The sequence below is a fragment of the Lycorma delicatula genome, chromosome 4 (assembly GCF_047948215.1).
Source record: "Lycorma delicatula isolate Av1 chromosome 4, ASM4794821v1, whole genome shotgun sequence".
Taxonomy (NCBI): Eukaryota; Metazoa; Arthropoda; class Insecta; order Hemiptera; family Fulgoridae; genus Lycorma; species Lycorma delicatula.
In genome coordinates this window covers 174,098,024-174,118,452 of record NC_134458.1, presented here as the reverse complement: position 1 = coordinate 174,118,452, position 20,429 = coordinate 174,098,024, and positions in this window count along the sequence as shown.

Genomic DNA, 20,429 nt, shown 5'->3' with positions numbered 1-20,429 from the left:
AAACATAGTAAAACACAAGTGGAATGCTGAATGGAGGAGATTAAATACAAAATTAGACACAGTAAAATCTTCTCCTTATAAATGGAAAAGCGACTATAAGTTGACTCGCCGTGAACAAGTAGCGGTGACCAGACTTAGAATTGGTCATACGCGATTAACAAATTTATATTTGTTAACCGGCGAAGTGAGACCAATGTGCGGTGTTTGTAATAAAACACTGACAATCAAGCATCTTATAGAAGAGTGTACCATATATGAGGACCTCAGAAAGAGGTTCCGTTTTAGAAATAATATTACTGCTGATCTGGATAATGGAAATGAAGAAAATATAGTTGCATTTTTACACACCAGTGGACTTCTTAAAAGTCTATAAAAATGAAAGTTTAAAGCTGTGACAAAAGAAACTCTAAGTGGTAGCTTATATATATATATATATAAAGAAAAAATGGTATTGATAAGTTTAATTTTAATTTTAAATGTATGCATATATATACATAAGGGAGTCTCGAAACGTGGCACGTATAGTGACGGGAGGTAGCCCTCTTGCCTAGACCATTTTGGCTCACCTGCATTCAAGAGCAGTGAGTCGGGGTGTGTCCGATGATGGCATGGGGGACCCTCAAGGGTGGATTGAGGGCACGAGGCTGTGGGTGTACGCTGTGCATGCCTATAGCCTGTTTATAAGAAGGATTCAACTGCCACGGCACCCTGGCGCGACTGATATACTGCTCAACGGCGGTTCTGGTCGCCCCGAGGGTGCTTAAACAAACTATAAATGAGACTCGTAGAAGAAAGAAAGAAAGATATGGTAGGATAAGTTTTAATTTTAATTTTAATTTAATGGTCTTTTGGGAACCTATCTCAAATTTTAATATTGGGGCCCTTTACACCCCATAAGTGTTTGTATTGTCCTTGTCTTTACGTCTTAAATGTTTTGTGTAGTTTGTGCTTTTAAATAAAATGTAAGGGCCCTTTACACCCTTACATATAATGATCCAGATGGTGATAGTAGTTTCTTTTAAAGATTGTGACGAGGGCTAATGACCTTAGCAGTCGATGCCCATAAAAATTCAAAAAAAAAATATATATATATACATTTATTAAATAGAAAAAGAAAAATAATATATTGGGAAAGAAAGACGCAAATTTATAATAGTAATAAAAAATCCATTCATGAAAGGAGATGGAATTTCATAGTTGAAATGAAAGTCATTAAAAGAAATGAAATAAAAATTAAGAGGATAAATACAGCAAAAAAAAAGAAAAACAAAAATAAAAAATACGAGCGATGACGTGCAAAGACTGTTCGATTAAATTTAGTATAACAGATCAGGATGGAAAAAGGGGTGGGGGGTATATGTCCAATGAAATTGACACTGAAGGTTAGATTAGGTTAGGTTAGATATAACGGACGTTATGGGTACTTCATTAAAAACGAGACGTAATTGGGGGGATGGCATATTGTGATGGAGTAACCCCATCGCTCACTCGGTCTGCAGTCCCGTCACGGGTTTTTCTCTAACATATACTACAGATAGAAGACCCCAAAGCCCCCTTCCGTCCCCCATTTATTCTCGATTCACGACCAGCAAGAACGGCTACCAATCTTCTGCTGGCGCCAGCTAATTCTATCTAAAATGTTATCCCTTGAAAATATATTGCTTGGTACTTAAAAAATAGTTGAAAACTTTTTAAAATAATAGAAAATATTATTTTCACAAGGGAAAAATGTAGTTTATCATTTATAAAATGTTCACATTTTTAAAATTCAAAATGAACTGCATGTATAGGCTTATCATTTTTCTTAAAATAAAAAAAAAATAGTAATAAAAGTAATATAAACAGATATGAAAAATGTTGCTGATTTTCAATGCATTTTAATAAAACGTGCAATTTAATTATCGACTTAAGTATAAAGTTTAAAAATAATTCTCACATTTACAAGTAATCTTCTTTTTTATTTAATGAAAATAATTTAAAAAAATAATTTAAAATGCTGTTGTTAAACCAGAAGAATATTTAAAATTTTTTAACTAATTTAGTCTTAATCTACGAAAAATTAACTTTAATATGCGTCAGAAAATGTAATTTTAAAAACATCTGATACAATAATGAGATGCTGAAAATATTTTGAGATATTTGTACGTAAAAATTACTTTAAAAATACTTTATTTACCACTATTTAACAAAGACAAATTAAAATATTTCTATCTAATGACTGCGTAGCGACCAAGATGCACGTAGTGGTTTACATTTTCAATGTTTTTGTTTAAAAAATATTCCTATTTTATTACGAACGTGGTATTCCGCTTCATAGTTTTTTAAATTACTTTTTCCCTTGTTTAGCTTTAATTATCTTTTGATTCTTTTATTTTATAAGATAATTAGAAGGCATACAAAATACAATAGTTTTAGATATAGATGTGTTCCATTATGTAATGAAAACTATTTTATGTATAAACTAAATAAATTACGCGACAGAAAGTTCAATGCAAATTCACATTAAATATAGATTGGAGATGTGAACACACCGATGCATTTTTAAACTTTCCAAGTTAAGTGAGAAATTTTTCATTTGTCATTGTCTAATCAAAATTGCGATCTATCCGGTGTTATATTACTTATAAAGTAAAGTCATAATTTAAACAATTTAACAAAAGAGTAAATAAATTTTACGCTACAAGTAAGATACATTAGTTTTTTTTAGACAGAACCACGTACGCTTTAACCTTGAAAGATCAGTTAATTTCTAATTTAGAGCTCAGTAATACATAAATTTAAATTTACAAATTGCAAAAGTAAAAAACAAAATATATATAAATAAATTTCCAGTTTTTAGGTGTATCCGTGTTTTTTCAGGTTCTTTTAAAAAAAAGACGTCATTATATAAAATTGTACTTAAACACAGCGAATAAATTATTTTCACACAGTATAAAAAAGTAACCAGCAACAAAAAATGAAACTGGAATATATTTAATTATTATATCATTACTTCTTTTTTGATAAACGATCGCGAGTGAAACTATATCAATATCAAATCAAATTAAATTGAAATCAATCCCTGGTCCTGAAATCTATATCTAACTCTAATTTTATTTTTATTGTTTACCTTCTTTCGAATTATAAAAATTCTAATTTACAAAAAAACAACTAAAAGTTTTCAAATTGATATCTTTCCTATGTTCGAAATATTTATTGTTTCGATTAACAATAAATATTTTTAATTAATTTTTTTTTTAATTTTCTGTCGATTTATCTGTACGTACGTGTACAGGTAAATTACATGTATTACTTACAGATAAATGTAGTCCAATAAGAATAAATTCAAACATTCAAAGCCACATTTAATCACTAATTCAAGTAGGTCATCGAAGTTACAAAAGAACGTCGAGTATAGTTTTGTTGCACGCAAGTAGCATTTATTATTGACGATAGCAGACGATACTGTTTATTTTTTTAAATACCCGGAAAATTAAAAAACAATTATGGATAATTAATTTATAAAAATCATATTTAAGCAGTATGTAAATAAATATTAAATATACTTCTAAACACAGTTATTTATTGTTTAGATTATATCAGGAATGATATATGAAAATAAAAGTATATTATAAGATTAAAAGTAACTGTTCCATTATTCATTTGGAAGGAAATAAAGATAGTGGATAAACCTCTATTACAAAATTAATATAAAGTTAAAGATTAGTTAAAAATAAATATATATATATATATATATATATATATATATATATATATATAATATATAAAACAAATATAAAAGTGATTATTATACTCCACGTTATTGATATGAGTTTTACATTCTGCCCTCTCTGGCATTGTCATTCTAATATTTGTAGTTGACACGTTTCAAAGTACCTTCTTTCTCAAAACTACTTTTAGCAATGAGTCTTCCTGAGTTGGGATCGTGGAATAAATGGCAGTATTAAGCTTCACTTCAACTATTATGGTCCCTTCTGCTTTGTTCCTTCCGCTCTCACAGTTATACAGTTTCTTGAAACTAATCCCTCTGATTTTTTTATTTTAACAGTTTTTAAATTTTTTAGATTTTTAAATATTATATCGAGTTGAAGGTTTATTTTTTCACTGATTATCTCCTGTCCTTTTAATTTAAGCTTGAATATTTCCACTTTTTCTAGAATATTTAAACATTTTCCTTTTTCTGCAAAATGTAATATTTTCAAAAATTTATAATATTTTCAAACACATTTAATTTGTTTCAAGAAACTGTATAACCGTTAGAGCGAGAGGGACAAAGCAGAAGAGACCATGACCGTTAAGATGTGAAATGAGAAGAGCTTAACATAGCCATTTATTCGACGATCCCAACTCAAGAAGACTCAGTGCTAAAAGTAGTTTTGAGAATAAAGAAACTGCGAAACGCGATATCTACGAATGTTGAAGCGACAATGCTAGGAAGGGCAGAAAATAATACTCAAATCAATTATGATAATCCTAGTGGAATTATGAAATATTGTGAAAATTTCATTCCATATATTAAATATATAAAAATAATAATTTTTAATAATAATTATTTAAAAATGTGAAGGTAAAAATATGTAATCAGTAAGTAAAATCTTAAAAATAAAAAATAAAATAATTTTTAAGCCGTTAAACGAAAAAATTTATCTTATATGTAATTAAATATATTTGCCACTCCACCGACCTCCGTGCAGAGTGGTAGCGTCTCGGCCTTTCATTCAGGGGTCCTAGGTTCGAATCCCAGGCATGGTATTTCTCATACGTTACAGAATTCCATTTTAATATTCCCACACACAAGCTTCAAAAGCTTCTTTGGTCATTTAATTAGTTCATGCTTAAAAAAAAGTAATAATTACAAATGTAACACTAATATACAGAAACTTTACGTTTATCTAATTAATGTTATTTCAAATCTCTTTAAAAAACTAACATCCATAATCTCTGTAAAATGAGAAAATTTAATTAAACAGATCGGAAAATATTTTAAGTAATTTAATTGGAAATTTAATAACAATACAAACTAAAGCAAAAAAATACATGTTCTTTCTATAATATAGAAAATATCATGTAAGTCAGTAAAGTTTGATTATCTTGTTTGATATATCATTAAAAAATTATTTAAAAAAATGGTAACTGAAGCAGAAATGTAGGCGTACGTTTTACTTTGCTTTTCTACTGAAAATTAATTTACAAAATAATACGAGTAAAAAATACACATTTATACACAAGTAAAATTTAAAAGGTTTTAATATTATGTTGACAGTAATAATATTTTTTTTATTCTATAATTACATTTCGTGAAATATTTACAAATCAAATCAAAAAACGGTTGAATGACTATTATAATACTTTTAATATAAAATTTTAATTATAAAAAACTTTAATTCAAAGTTAATAAAAAAAAGAATTTCATTAATAATGAACACCAGGAAATGAAATAAGTGGAACTGATAATCCGGAAATTAAATTAAACTTTCACAAAAAACGTTGATAAAATATTTTTCATCAATGTAATAAATAAAAATAATAATACTTTCCTATATTTTAGTTTACTTCTCTAAATTTATTTCTTTTATTTTTTATAAAAATATATACCATGAAGTTGAAATTTTTATCATAAAACCTTACAATTAAAATTCAAAAGTAATTTTTTTTTTTACTTTTAATATACAATAAAGAATGAAAAATGCAATATTATGTTCTTATATATTTAATATTTAGTATTTCTTTGTTTTTATCCTTACCATAACAATTTTAAAATTATAATAAAGGATAAATTAACTGTTATTTTTATTATGAATTGTATAATATCAAAGAGTATAAATATACTACGATCATTGATAGAAATGTATCCAGCTATATGCAATTGCATAATTAACAACTATAAAAATTAAATACTCTCGTTTTAATTGTAAATATAATAGCTTTCTTAACTCTACTTATGAGTTTGAAAGTTAACAAGTCGCTTAATTATAACCAAAGGAAAGATTAACTGAACTTTATTCAAATGAATTTTTAAAGCAGAGACAATTTTTTATTCGGCAAATCAAATCGAAAATATCAGGTTTTTTTCTTTAAAAAATATATCTGCTTGAAATAAATATTATTTACGGTTATTTAACTTTTTTTTTTGGTTAATCGTTGAGGATTAAATCAAAAATTCCTAAATTTTATGAAGACAATAATATAACAACTCTTGTTACATTAGCTGGTTGTTAGCCAATAACAGTAACGAACTTTGGTAGTTAGTAAGATTTGTTAGTAAGACGATTGCTTCTTGACTATATACATATATACATTAATTTTTCGGCTACCTATATCTGCTATTACAGCAGCTGTAGCTATAAAGGAGGATTTTAAATTGGTAAAAAAAAAATTAATAAATAAAAAATTGGTCTTAAGTTTTGTGCCTTAAGAAAATATCAAAAAAATTTCTTTATTAAATTTAAACAAATTTAAATAATCTGTAAAAAAAAATTATTCCAACGCTCCCACGTCTAAAGAATCTATTTTTATCAGATAGACGTTTATTTTGACGTCTATTTTGGCCTCTTAACTCTGGACACCACTGACCGATTTTTATTAAACTTGGTATACTGGTACTACCTTCCGGAAGGAAAGAATGTTTTAAATTTTTGAAAAGAATTGGAAAAACAGATTTGGCTGATATAAAATTTCAAATTTTACTGGGGAATTTTAACAAAAAATGTTTCTTTCAAAAGATGAATTTTTTTTTAACAGGAACACAAGTTATAGAACGTTTTTTCTTAGTATTCACCCCCTCTAACAATAAATTATATATATAATTTAATGGGAATTTTTTGAATCGTATTTTCTGCATCAACAAGCCATCAAACGATAACAAATTTTTGATTGCCAATTCTACTCCAGTCGTCTGTGGTAAATAATTTTTTTTTAAATTTTAAAAAAAATTAAAAATTAATTAATTCCATCTCAAAAAATAATAATTTCATCATAGATACAAAAAAAGCTTAAAATGATTTAATTGAATAACTTGACTGACATAGCAGGAAATTTATACAATATATTGCCGGCTTGTTTTTATTACATAAAACATTTAATTACATGAAAATAACACTTCTTAATTTTTATTTCTGTAGATAATTTATTTACCACATAAGCTTAAGGCTTGTGCATGGGAATAATTGGTTCCAACTCTTTAAGCGTATAAAAAATGTCATGCATGAGCAGGATTCAAAGCTGGTACCTAGGAATTAAATAGAACTGTTTAATACTGTTACTCATTTTAAATTTAAATAAAATGTTTACTATTTGAAATGGAATAAACGTAATTTAAGACAATCCTTAAATAAAGTTTTAACCATTAAACATAGACAAATGAAATTTAGCAAATACACCTACCTCAAAACGATATATTTTGTAGTATGAAACCATACAAAAATTTAACAATTTAGGGGTTTAACATTTGGGGTTATAACAAAAATTTAAATGCAATAGAGTTATGACATATCATTTTAGAAGCACTAAAAATAATAATAATCTGATTTAAAAACATCGGGCTATGAAAAGGCCAACAAAAATGTCATTTAATATTTTTCATAACTAGTTTCAAACGTACCATATAGTACACCCCAAACAGTTTTCTCATAACGAAATATGGATCATTTTGAGCTAGGAGCGGTAATTTATGTTAATTTTTTTTTGTGGTTTACTATTATTATTTTAATGGTACTGTAGCATTTCGCAGTTTTTCGGTTAAATGAAGCTCTACAGTCATTGTAGGTGTTAAAATTACACCTAAACATTTAGATTTATCGACGCATTCTTTTTCTCTACGTCTAAAAACATATCTTTCATCCTTGCTCATTTTTCTCCCTTTTCTAAAACAATTATTTTTTTCTATTTAATTTTGTTTTTTTTTAAATTGGGTTATATTATTTATAATAAGTTTAATATTTTTTGTATTAAAGGAGACTGTTTCTTCCTGTGAAGATACATATAATATATACGGCGATAGTATTAGCAGTTATTAGCAATGTTATTATTTTGCTATTTAGTAATATTTTGCCTTTCTGTTTATTATTCTACTAAGATTACTAAGCAGTGTTCTTGATTATTATTATTATTATTATATAAAAATATATTGATATTATTATTATTTTAAAGGTACTGTAATCTGTAAATAATTGAAACTAGTGTGAAAAACATTAAACCCGTGCCATTTTTTATTATAATTGTCCAATGGAAAATTTTGTCATTTTTCCAATGCCGTTTAAAATTAAATGTCACAACTCTCCCCTTTCCCTTTACAATATTTCAGTTACCTTCCGCAAAACGAAAAAAAAAAATAGATCGATTGTTTTGAGATAGGATTGTTTGCTAAAAAATCATTTTTCCATGTTTAATGATTTAAAAGTTATTTAAGTGATGCCATATCTTATTAACCGGTATATATAATAAATATGTAGAGCTCGTTACGTAAGATTAAATCACTCGCCTAAAGTTTACGTTATAAATTTTGAAATTAAATGTCTGATATTTAAAGGAAAGTTTACCCACGTTTAATAAGTAAAATGTAGAACACAATTTCACTCCAAATTTCCATGAAGCGACTGTTCATAGAATATACTCTAGTTAGCGACTAAGATTACTGCTGTACAGAAAAAAACCGCCGTAAAATACCACAAGCCCACTATTTACGTTTTTACTTAGTGGTAAAAGATTATCTGCAATGGCCTACTAGATCCTGATTTTAAGTCAGTATTAGTACTTAGAAAATAAAAATTCACATTTACGAGTATTAAAATCATATGAGTAGATCAGGAAAAAAACGATCAATCAAAAAAGCGTAAACTTTTTCAGCTGCTTAAAAATTTCCATTTCTGTTAATTTCTTATCATGCAATTTCAACAGTTCCTTACTTTTTATTGTTACGCTTTACGTAATTATATACTGGTTTGAATAAATTTGTTTCACTATTCTTTCTAAAACAAATGTTACATACTTTTATTTTTTCAACGAATATAACTAAATCAGCGGTATTAAAAGCGAAAGAATAGTGATCGTGTCAAAAATGGGGTATCGAATTTTTTGTTAATATTTATGTTATGGGATCCTACTAGTTCATCTAGTCCAAAAATAATGCGTGCGTATGTACATAAATGTGTCACACTGCTTTTGAATTTATATCTCACGATCGACCGAACTAATTTTTTTCAAACTTGGCTAAAATATTTCTATATATGTGGCATTGATCATATTATTTTTTTCGAAATTCATCATATTTTGGAATATGGCGAAAAAACCAATTCCGTTTTTCTTCAGAGGTACTTCAGAAAAAACTTTAGTTTGGCAAATTTGTTACCTATATCACATATATTTAATCAATATTTTTTTTAAATCAATCGCCATCCTTAAATCTGAATTATATTTGTTTTGTTCTCTACCTCGCTTCGGTTTTAATATTTAAAAAAAACCTATTGTTATTTTATACGTTATAAATGTAGGGCTATCAAAAAATGTTTAAACCCCCGACCTTAAACACAGAAAAGCTTTTTTGAAAATTTTTACGTACTTGTTTTAACCTTTATTGGTGGGTGGGAGGTGTTAGATTTAAAGAAAACTTTACACAAACAAATTTCTTAAACTTATTTAAATGACTTTTCAGGACTTGGATTTTTTTAAATTTTATTAAATTCAAATTTCATTAATATCCTTGTAATTTTAAAAAAAATATTGCTTATCTTAGTTTTATTTAATTGGTAAAGATTAAAATATATAAAAAAAAATAAAACGAAAATATAAAAGATTTTATTACGGCATAAAAATCATTATGAATACAGTGAAAATTTCAGAATTAGAACTGTAACCTAGATTTATTTATTTTTTTAATGTTGATAGATTCGAACCGAATAAAGTAACTCTCACTCAACAAAACTAGTTGACAAGAATAGATCAGTTCAATTTACATGAATAAATAATATTAACAAAGTTCAGCAATAAAAAAAATTCCAAAACTTAAAATTTTTAAATAGCTTTTAAAAAGCTATTATAGATATCTGCTACGTGCAAGTTGTGAAAGAAGTCTTAAAGCTGAGGATCACAAAATCTTTTCAAATTTTGAATATCATTATACTTATCTGCTGACAGTGGTAATCGATCGGTATACAAAAGAGGTTTTGATGAATCTAACTCTTGAGATATACCTGTCCACATTTTTAAAGCTATTTCCCTTTCACTTCTTTGACTGTAGAATATAAAAAAGTAACATTATACGCTCCATAGTATATAACATTTTTATCTTGAAGTATCTCCAGCTCCAATATCGGTCTTATAACAGTCATGAATTTATTTTTTGAAATATATCAAACACTAGTATTCTCCGCAATAAAAAAAATTGTTGCCAAATGTTAAAAAAATGTTTTATTTCGGGCGTTTACAACTACATGATTTGAATTATCTGATATTTAACCCATGCGTGTTTTACTGATGAGACCATTTCCTTATCGCATTTAAGATATGTGATTCCTTCATTGGAAAATTCACAATGGCCGCTTCAAAACGTCGTTTTAAAATAAAATTATAATAGCTATACTTAAGGTAAATTTAATTTTTCCCCATACATAAATCATAAAATAATAATTGCAATTTAAACAAAACGAGCTCCAAGTAATTAGAAGTGAAATGGGTAAACATAGATGCAACCTCATCTGAACCAATTTTTTTTTGCGGCAACTATTTTGTGGGGTAAGTATAAAATATGACTCATTATTTAATTAAAAATATATATGAATGTATGAATGAATAAACCTTCAATTCCCTTGAACAAAATATGACTAAAAAAGAATTAAAATATATAATTATTAAACGTAATACCTTCAAAGGATAACCAGTGAACGAGTAAGAGCCACTTTATATATTTCTAAAAAAATAAATAAATGCATATATACATACATATGTATATATATATTTATATTTATTATCTAAAATGAAAGTTTTTGCTTAAAAAAACAAATTATTACCGGTAATGTTCAGTAACAATTCTTAAGACAAATATTTTTGTGAACAATTCTTTTAAAAACCAGTAGGTTTTCATTTATCAAGGCAAATCAACTTAAAATATTTCATTCTGAAAAATATTTTAATACAAGCGCTAAAATAAAATCTGAGGTGGACAGCACATGACTTTCTTGTATGCCTATTAAATTAAAAGTACACTTTTTTTTAAAAAATGGAAAGTACATAAAATTTTATTTCATTAATAAATTCTGATATTTTTTACTTTTTATTTTTATTACTGAATTATTATTTACCTTAAAAATATGTTGACAATCAGAGGTTAATATTATTAATAAATCAATGTAATTAAATTTTTAAAAAAAGGAGATGAAGTCCAATTCGAACCGATGTGCTTTCCCCTTGTAAGATCCAAATATTTCATTAATTAAAATTTTATTTGGCTGAAACCAATGAAAATAAGTACCATTTATGATATATCGTTGAAAAGGTTTATTATTACAGCTAAGAAAAAGTCCAAATTCCAATTTTTTTGGATTTTAGGCTTTTTTGGACACTTTTGGTCCAGTCGATTAAAATCAAAAGAGAGGTGCACAACTAGAAGTTACAACAGTCCTAAATCCAAAATTTCAACATCCTACGGCTAATAGTTTTTGAGTTATACATACATACACACATACGTACGTACGCAGACGTCACGCCGAAACTAGTCAAAATGGATTCCGGAATGGTCAAAATTGATATTTCCGTTGAAATCTTAAAACCAAAATTTTTCGTGATCACAATACTTCCTTACTTCGTACAAGAAATTAAAAACAAATCTTTTAACAAAAGATTCTTGTTTAGCAAGAAGTTTCATTCAAGCAGTAAAATATAAATTATTTATAAAAATAATATTCTCAGTTTATTTCTACTTTTTTTTTATCTAGAAGCACAGATATCTGCTTTGTTTAAGAACAAATAAAAATGATTAAAAACATATTCAAGTAAGTATTCTACTGCAGGCGAAGCCCTTAACCGACTGCTAAAGAATTATTAAGAAGCTTTTTTCATTAATAATTCAGTAATAACTACCACAAATAAATAATCAAACTGACTTACTACTTGAATGGAAACTTATATTTAGTAAATGAATGTGGTTTTATTTCTAGAAATCACAAAAACGTAAAAAACGTTTTCTTTATCCTCACTCTTTTATGAGGGTTTAAAAAGAACAAAAACTATCAGAAAATGTCTTAAGCATCTAAGGGGACATTAAATCAAGTGAAAATATGTACCTATCCTTTGACTAAAATTATGAAATACAGACCCATGAGTTCTGTATCACCTCCACCTTGACTGATTTTGCCAAAAATTAGTCTCATATCATCATATTCATTGTCTCATACATAATATTCATTCTGAAAAATGTTATAAAAATCGGTCTATCAGTTTAGAGATATCAAGCAAAAAACGCCACGCAGATCTACCATACATATAAATTTTTCATAAGGAGGTAACGAAAAGTGAAGATCTGCAAAATTTAACCCTATTGGCGTACTTTCCTTTTGTATACTATTTGTTACGTGATAACACTTTGCATAAATTACAAATGTTACAAAAAAATAATGATGTTTTCCTTTGGGCGTCTACAACTACATGATTTAAATCATCTGGTGTTTAAGCCATGTATGTTTTACTGATGAGACCATTTCCTTATTGTATTCAAGACCTATGTTCTCCATTGAAAAATTCACAATGGCCGATTCAAAACGCCATTTTAAACTAAAATTAAAAGAGATACTTAATGTAATTTTAATTTTTACCATTTTTCCCTTTACATAAACTGAGATTCTCGATTGAAAATTACATTTTTAATAATACATTAATATTTTCATATGATCTTTGTGACACGAACATCTCTAGGCAAACGCTTAATATAAGGCAAAAACTAATTGTACTTGCCTTTGATTAACACAAGATCGCAACCATGCGGTCTCAGAAACTATAAGTTTTATGAGAAACATTACATAGAAAACCTTCCCTAGATTTTTCCCTATATTAAAAATATCGTGTTACCATTTTCAAAATCTTCACTCTTATTTTAATATGGTGTCCAACTTCATTATTTAAAATGGAAACACCATGTTTTATTGCATTTTTTGTTATAAAGTGTAAAGTTCCCCGTTTAATGTTCCTCATAAATTTTATAGTTTCTGAAATCCTAATGATGGCGATCTTGAGTTGACTACTCCGACTAAAACTTCTTAATAAGTATATTTATAATTTAACTGAGAGGACCTTAATCGTAATTCCATTATAATTTGGGACTATGACATACCTTTCATTTTCGTTCTTTTATATAAAATTTCAAAGTTTGATTACTACCATTACACACGACGAATAATTTCAAAAAACCTAGTGTAATATACAAGGACTGCAATGACATCTATATCTCAATATTGATTTCCTTTGGAAAATATTCGTTCTATAACAATAGTCTTCATGCGAGTAAATTAATAACTTGAGAAAAAGAAACAAAGAAATATTAACTGTAAAGTAATATTTCTTTGTTATATTATAAACTGACTATTTTTATTAGTTGTTTTTTTACGGAAGAGTAAAAAAAAAATATTTAAATAACTATTATCTTTTAAGTCAATCACAAACAAAAGCGTAAATTTCAGTTAAAAATATCAAATATTTCTACAAACATATTAAAACTATAAAAAAGGAGAATTCTGCTCATATATACATAACAAATTCGATATGTCACATATAGCTCAAAATTACCTTGATATTAGTCAGAAAATTATTTCATTAAAAACAAAAGTTTAAAAACAGTTAGGTAATAAAATTAATTATTTAATTGTGAAATTTATTTTATAAATAGCATTTAGAAACTTAATTTTGATTAACGACACAGAACAAATATTTTAACATTTTTAATTACCTTTTTTGATTTTTACATTGAAAAATCTTCTTATGAAAGTTTTCTATTACAAGAGAATTAATTTATAATCGACTTTCTTAATTTTTTAATGGAAAGGAAATATCTACTTGATTCTTTTAACAGTCATGCATTTAAAATGTGTATGTTAAGTATAAGAGAATCAAACTTGAATGTTTTACCGATTTCGATATTTTTTAACTTTTTCCGCTTTTAATTGAAAATATCTAAAACGATTGTAATTTTTATATAATTGTTTATTCTCGTTATAAAACAACTGTTACAGAAATAATTGTTTTTTATTTTTTCAGAAATACTGTTTATTTTTTCATATAATAATTATTATTTTTTGGCTTATTAGATTTTTTTTACATATATAAACAGCCTATTTTCAAAGTTGATGGTTCTGAGGTTAATCCTAGTCAATGTTAGTAACTTTTATACGGATGTGAATACTAGACAGTGAATACCGGTGGACTTGATGGTTGGGGTTCAATTAACTACACATCTCAGGAATTATCCGCCTGAATCTGTACAAGACTATATCATTTATATGTCATACATATCATCCTCATCTCATCGGGCCACGGGGAGTTGCTTATTGTTTACTAGTTGAACAGAAATACTTACACATTAGGAATACTAGTATATAGGTATTTGTTTCGGGGTGTTTTCTGTTTTACTTTAAAAGCGTATTCCTCTCATCAAAAAATGAAAAAAATGTTCATCATAGAAACATAGCTCTGTAAATGCTCTTTTCTGAAATAAGACTATCGAAAGATTTCACCCATATTTTCGCTATAAAAATCTAATAATGCTTCACTAAAACTCTATGGATATAAATTATTGAATAAATTTAAGTGTTTTATGTCCACTCATATATTACATTTTTTTTTTGATAGTTCTAAAACAGCAGCTCTTGAAGTTTTTGAGAAAACCGTTATAAAATCAAAAAAATTAAAAATGAATCTCGCAGTTTTAGGTTTAAATGTTAAAAAAAATTATATAATTAAAGTCAATAAAGACTGTATAAAGTGTTTTGAAATCAATTTTTCTTTGTTTTAAAACCAGATTTTAAAAGAAATTCTGATTCCACTACAAATGATAAATTAAAAAATAATCATACTTCTTTCTAAATAATTGTATAATAAAAAGGAAATTATTATTTTTTAGATATTTATTTCGCCGTTTAATTAGCCTGCAATGAAAATGTTACGTTATTTGCTCAAAATTTCACTTCATTTTATACAGCGTCTACAGATAATTGTTTAACTACGAAATTTTTCAACTATTTTTGATGACTTATTTTTAAGTAAAATACATATAGCGATTTTTGAAAATTCTTATTTTCTTGTCATGTAATGAATATATGAACATAGTTAATAATTTAGTACTTTTTACTTACACAAGCAAGTATGAGTTAAATTTCTATCACGAAAATATTTTCCTGAGTAATATATAAACACGAAAACTTTTTGCAACCATTTTTACTTCAATCCTGTTTATAGGGTATTTGTTTTTATATACGATAAGCTAATTTAGATAGAAATATAAACGTGTACACTGTGTGTGTGAGTAAGGTATATATTTTTAATATGTGTTTGTTTGCCGAAACAGGAATCTGTTTCTGTCATACGCATACTATTTATATCACTTTGCAAACTCGAGTTTTATTCCTTTTTCTTTTTCGTTTTCTTTTAAGTATAATAAATAGCCTACGTGATTTAGAAAGATTTTTCTTGTATTTTTTTTTTTTTAAGTAGGAGTTTAAACAAAATCCATCTATGTCATGTGGGTTGATTATTGAACCATGAAAAACGGTAGAATGTGTAAGGAAGGACAAAGTTTTGTATACATTTGTGTGAGAGTTAGGTCATAGAAACCTCAAAGAAACGATTTAACGGTTCGCCGAACCCAATAGCTAGCCGATGCCCTTGTATAAAATATAATGGTACAATAGTTGTAAACGTATGAGTGGGAGAGGAAGAATTTGAAGTCGAGTCTGTCGGGGTTCGATTAGTATCTCACTCTGTTACAGAAGAGTACTAGTCGCGAAAGTAGGAAGGCTGTAAGAGACGTTGCTCTTTTATATCATTCCCCTTCTTTCAAGTCTTGTATTCTACGCCTTTAAGCGTTGCCGACACAATTGTCTCTTGTAAAACATTGGATATGGTCAAAGGGATGTACACTTCAGTTTTAAACATTTAATTCAATCATTTGGTGGATATCAAAATAACACAAAACAAGTTTTCTTTTTCAATTTCACAACCTCCGCAAACTAATTTTCGTTTTATTATTACCTTTTTCACATTTAATCAATATTATAAAAACGTACAAAATTGGTTTATTTAAATTAAATATACAGCACATGGAATGATAAATTTCTTTAAGAACAGGCAATCATAATTTTTAACTATATAATTTTAACTAAAAATTCATGAACTAATCATACATTAATAGCAGTAACGCTGACCGCTTTATTCACATATATAAAAAGCCAATATTTAATTCATATTTAAATATAAATTTTAAATATGAATTATAAATATTTATAATTCATATTATAAATAAATTTTATATAAATATACTGAAACATTAAAAATTTTACAGATTTCGATTTTTACTGAAAATAATAAATTACCCCTAACAACTGTTATAAATTTTAGAAAAATCCCAACCGGGAAAAAGCACTCGCTTAGGGAAAAATTTTATGTTTTCTTCAATTCAAAATATAAAATAAAAATTTCGAAAAGATGCCAATTTAAAATGCTCTAAGTTTTTAATATTTTTAAATACTTTTTGTTTCATATCTTGAAAATACTCCGACTAAAAAAATAGAGATTGGGCAACAGATATCTCAGCATTGGCCTGATTTTCGATCCTATCGGACAAGGTGGCATTACTGTGTCCGTATTTTGTTTTTTTTTTTTTTAAATTGTTGTAGACTCTTCTTAATAGGACGGCGCAGAGGCTGAGGAGGTTGTTGAGGACTATTAGGCACGAGATATTCAAGGAGTACATAGGAAATCTTTCTCACCTGAATGTGGACGGATGCTCCTTATGGAAGGCTACAAAGGGTCTGCAACCATCATCAGGAACGCTGCCCGCCCTACAGAGGCGTACTGGATCTTGGGCGAAGACTGACAAAGAAAAGGCCGATCTGTTTGCTTCACACCTAGAGGTAACGTTCCGACCCGACGATGCAGAGGACCCCAGTGATGTGGATGTTAACAACTTCCTTGAGAGCCCAAAGCCAATCAGCTTCCCGATTAAACCGATCTCTGCAACGGTAATACTGAAATTAGTCAACCAAGGAAGACGACTAAGGAAGGCCCCAGGCTTTGACTTAGTGACAAAATGCTTGTCATGCTACCCTTTAAAGGCATCGAGTTCATCAGGAATGTTGATGATTTTGAAGCCAGGGAAGTCTGCACAGGAAGTTTCTTCTTACAGACCAATTGCTCTTGGGGGGGGGGGGCAGAGACCGGGCCACCCTGGAACTTAGAGGTCAGGGGGAAAACTGGCCGCTCATAAACGGCGAGTCAATGTGGCGTGAGCCGCATTGTCGGACCGTGTGGGAGTTCCTCGATGAGGTTGCGATGTTCAACCGTCATCGGTAGTTTAAGTTTAATTTTAGTGGGGATTTATTGATTCCTGTGGCGTGTCGGTGGAAAACCTTCCTGGAAATAATGGCTGCCATCAGCCAATAAGCTCCAAGCGCTTTAATGGTGGACAGGCACTAGCAAACAGCGACCGAGGCGTGGCGGTTTAAATTGCCGTCTTTTATTAATGTAACTTTTTTGTTTTTAATTGTAACAAGGGGTGCGCCTCCCCGATTTAGTTTTAATGTGACAAGTGAGCGGTAGGGACACATAGGCGGGTGCTGTACGGCGCCCAGCTTAACCGCTCACGCAAGATAGGAGCTCATTAGGAGCATTTAGGATAACGAGGTCGCAAATCTGTTTAGAGGCACAGTAGCCGTTTTTTTGGCACGGTACATTTGGTCTATGCTCTAGGGCGACCGAATGGGGTGGTGGCGGGAGAAATGCCAGTTAACCAATTACAGACCAATTAACCTGTTACCGGTCCTATCTAAATCGTTTGAGAAGCTACTACAGCACAGGCTTAGGCCAGTGTTGGAGAGTAAGGGGATAATTCCGGACCATCAGTTTGGGTTCAGGTGTGATCATTCCAGAATCGAAAAATCCCATAGAGTCATCAGCGGGTGTCTGGAGGAGCAGAAATTCTGGTCGGCGGCGTTCTTAGACATCCAACAGGCCTTGGATAAGGTATGGATACCTGGCTTACTCTACAAGTTAAAGCTACTACTTCCTCAACCCTACTTCCTAGTCTTGCGGAATTATCTTGAGGGGCGTTTTGCTCAGTTAAAATGTAATGACGAGTTTTCAAGGTTCTTTGAGATTGGATCGGGTGTCCCTCACGGCTCTGTACTGGGCCCTGTGTTATATTCCATATTCGCTGCGGACATTCCGGTCCTGGATGATTGCATCGTCGCCACGCTCGCTGATGACACTGCTATCCTGGCCGTTAACAAAACCCTGGCCTAGCCTCGCAGACCCTATAAATAGCGCTGGATTGTGTGTGCGTGTGGCAGAAAAAGTGGAGGATTAAGGGTAGTCAGGTTAAGTCGAGGCACGTCACATTTGACATGCGGAGAGGTGACTGTCCCGGTGTGTACTTCGATGGTGTTTTGATCCCGCAAACGGAGACTGTGTGGTATCTGGAATTTCACCTGGATCGGCGTTTGATCTGGAAGTGTCACGTGAGAATGAAGAGGAAACAGGTAAACACAAGGTACAAGGATCTTCATTGGCTGCTACTGAGGAACTCAGGCCTCACGTTAGCCAACAAGATCTTAATTTATAAGGCTATCCTGCGCCCAATCTGGACGTACGGTGTGAAATTGTGGGGTACGGCTAGTACTAGTAATGTGGAAATTATACAACGATTTCAGAACAAAGAAGCGAGGGTAATTGCCGAAGCTCTGTGGTACACGCGGGATGATAAGATTCACGATTATCTGAAGCTCCCATCGGTTCGTGAGATTGCACAACAGCGCAATTTCAAATACCTGCAGAGGCTTGAGAATCATGTAAACTACTTTTCAATTAATCTACTCAATAACAGCAGAGACCTCCGACGGTTGAAAGGAGCTCATGTACCCGACTTAGGGTGTGGTTAACAGTTTGGAATCTAACACCGTCAAGTTTAGTGGTGTCGTATCTAATTTCTTGTTACTTCTCTTTCTTTTTCTTTTTTATTTGTTATTAATGTTTGTTTTGTGGACTATATGGTGCTGCAATTAATGATTTGTGATTTATGACTGAGCTTGAAATTTCATATTTGACTTTAAGTTTGCTTGCAACTATTTATTGTACATTATTTATTTTGGGGGTTCCTTAAAGACCTTCTTATCACGTGCTTTTGTCAGTAAGCTTACTTATGGCTCCGCATGAGAGCCGATTGTTATTATAATTATTATTGAGGAAAAAAAATTTTTTGTAGAGTAAGTTGTTGTGTAACAATGGACGGAATCCGGCCAACTTGTGGAAGTAAATAGTACTTTGATAAACAGATTTTTAGTTAAAAAAAAAAAAAAAACAAGGGACCCCCACACTTAAAATATCGTTATTTTTATTTTTATTTTCAAGGTTCAAAATCCTTCTGTATCTAGCATTAATGAAGATGACAAAAAACGTTTTATAAAAGGGAGTTTCATGGTACACGACTTAAGTATCTAATATCTAATATCTAATATATATATATATATATATATGTATATTTACCGTCCGATTGAGTGCCGGGTAGTAAAAATTTTCCGATGAAATAACTGTATGATTCTTTAGAAAATCATTCGAAAATTTTCCTTGAAACGTTAACTCGAGACATGAACTCGACTAGATATGATACTATATAGTATTGCAAGAGAAAAAAAGACAATATTCTAATTATTGTCTGTATAATTTGAGCATTATATTCCAGTATGCAGACTACGAACGTAAAAGGCTTTATTGGTGTCGAGATTATAATAATAATAATGACAAAAATAATAATAGCCATTATCCCACAGGTAACATATCTATTATCTCGTCCTCCCTCGGGAAGTCTGTCCGGAAAAATGTATTTATCGTCTGTTATTTATCGCGCTATTCATTAGTTAATCTTGTTCAAAAATGTTAATATCCGTAAATGTTGAAATTAAAAAAAAAAAACGCCAAATTTTGGAGAAAAGAATTTGCCGAGATAAAAGACAAGTAGCAGAAAATATAGTTAAATACCAGTTTTAGAATGCGCTAAGATAAATGTAATCAGACATTATTTTTAATTATATTTAATATATAACTTTTTATAGGTATCAAAATTTCAACTAAACTAATAATCATTCAGTCACAGAAAGAAATATTTTCACACATTTTTTAATGTATATTTTAGGAGGGCACGCATAGCAGTTAAATAGGTTTACCATTTATAAATGAAAGAC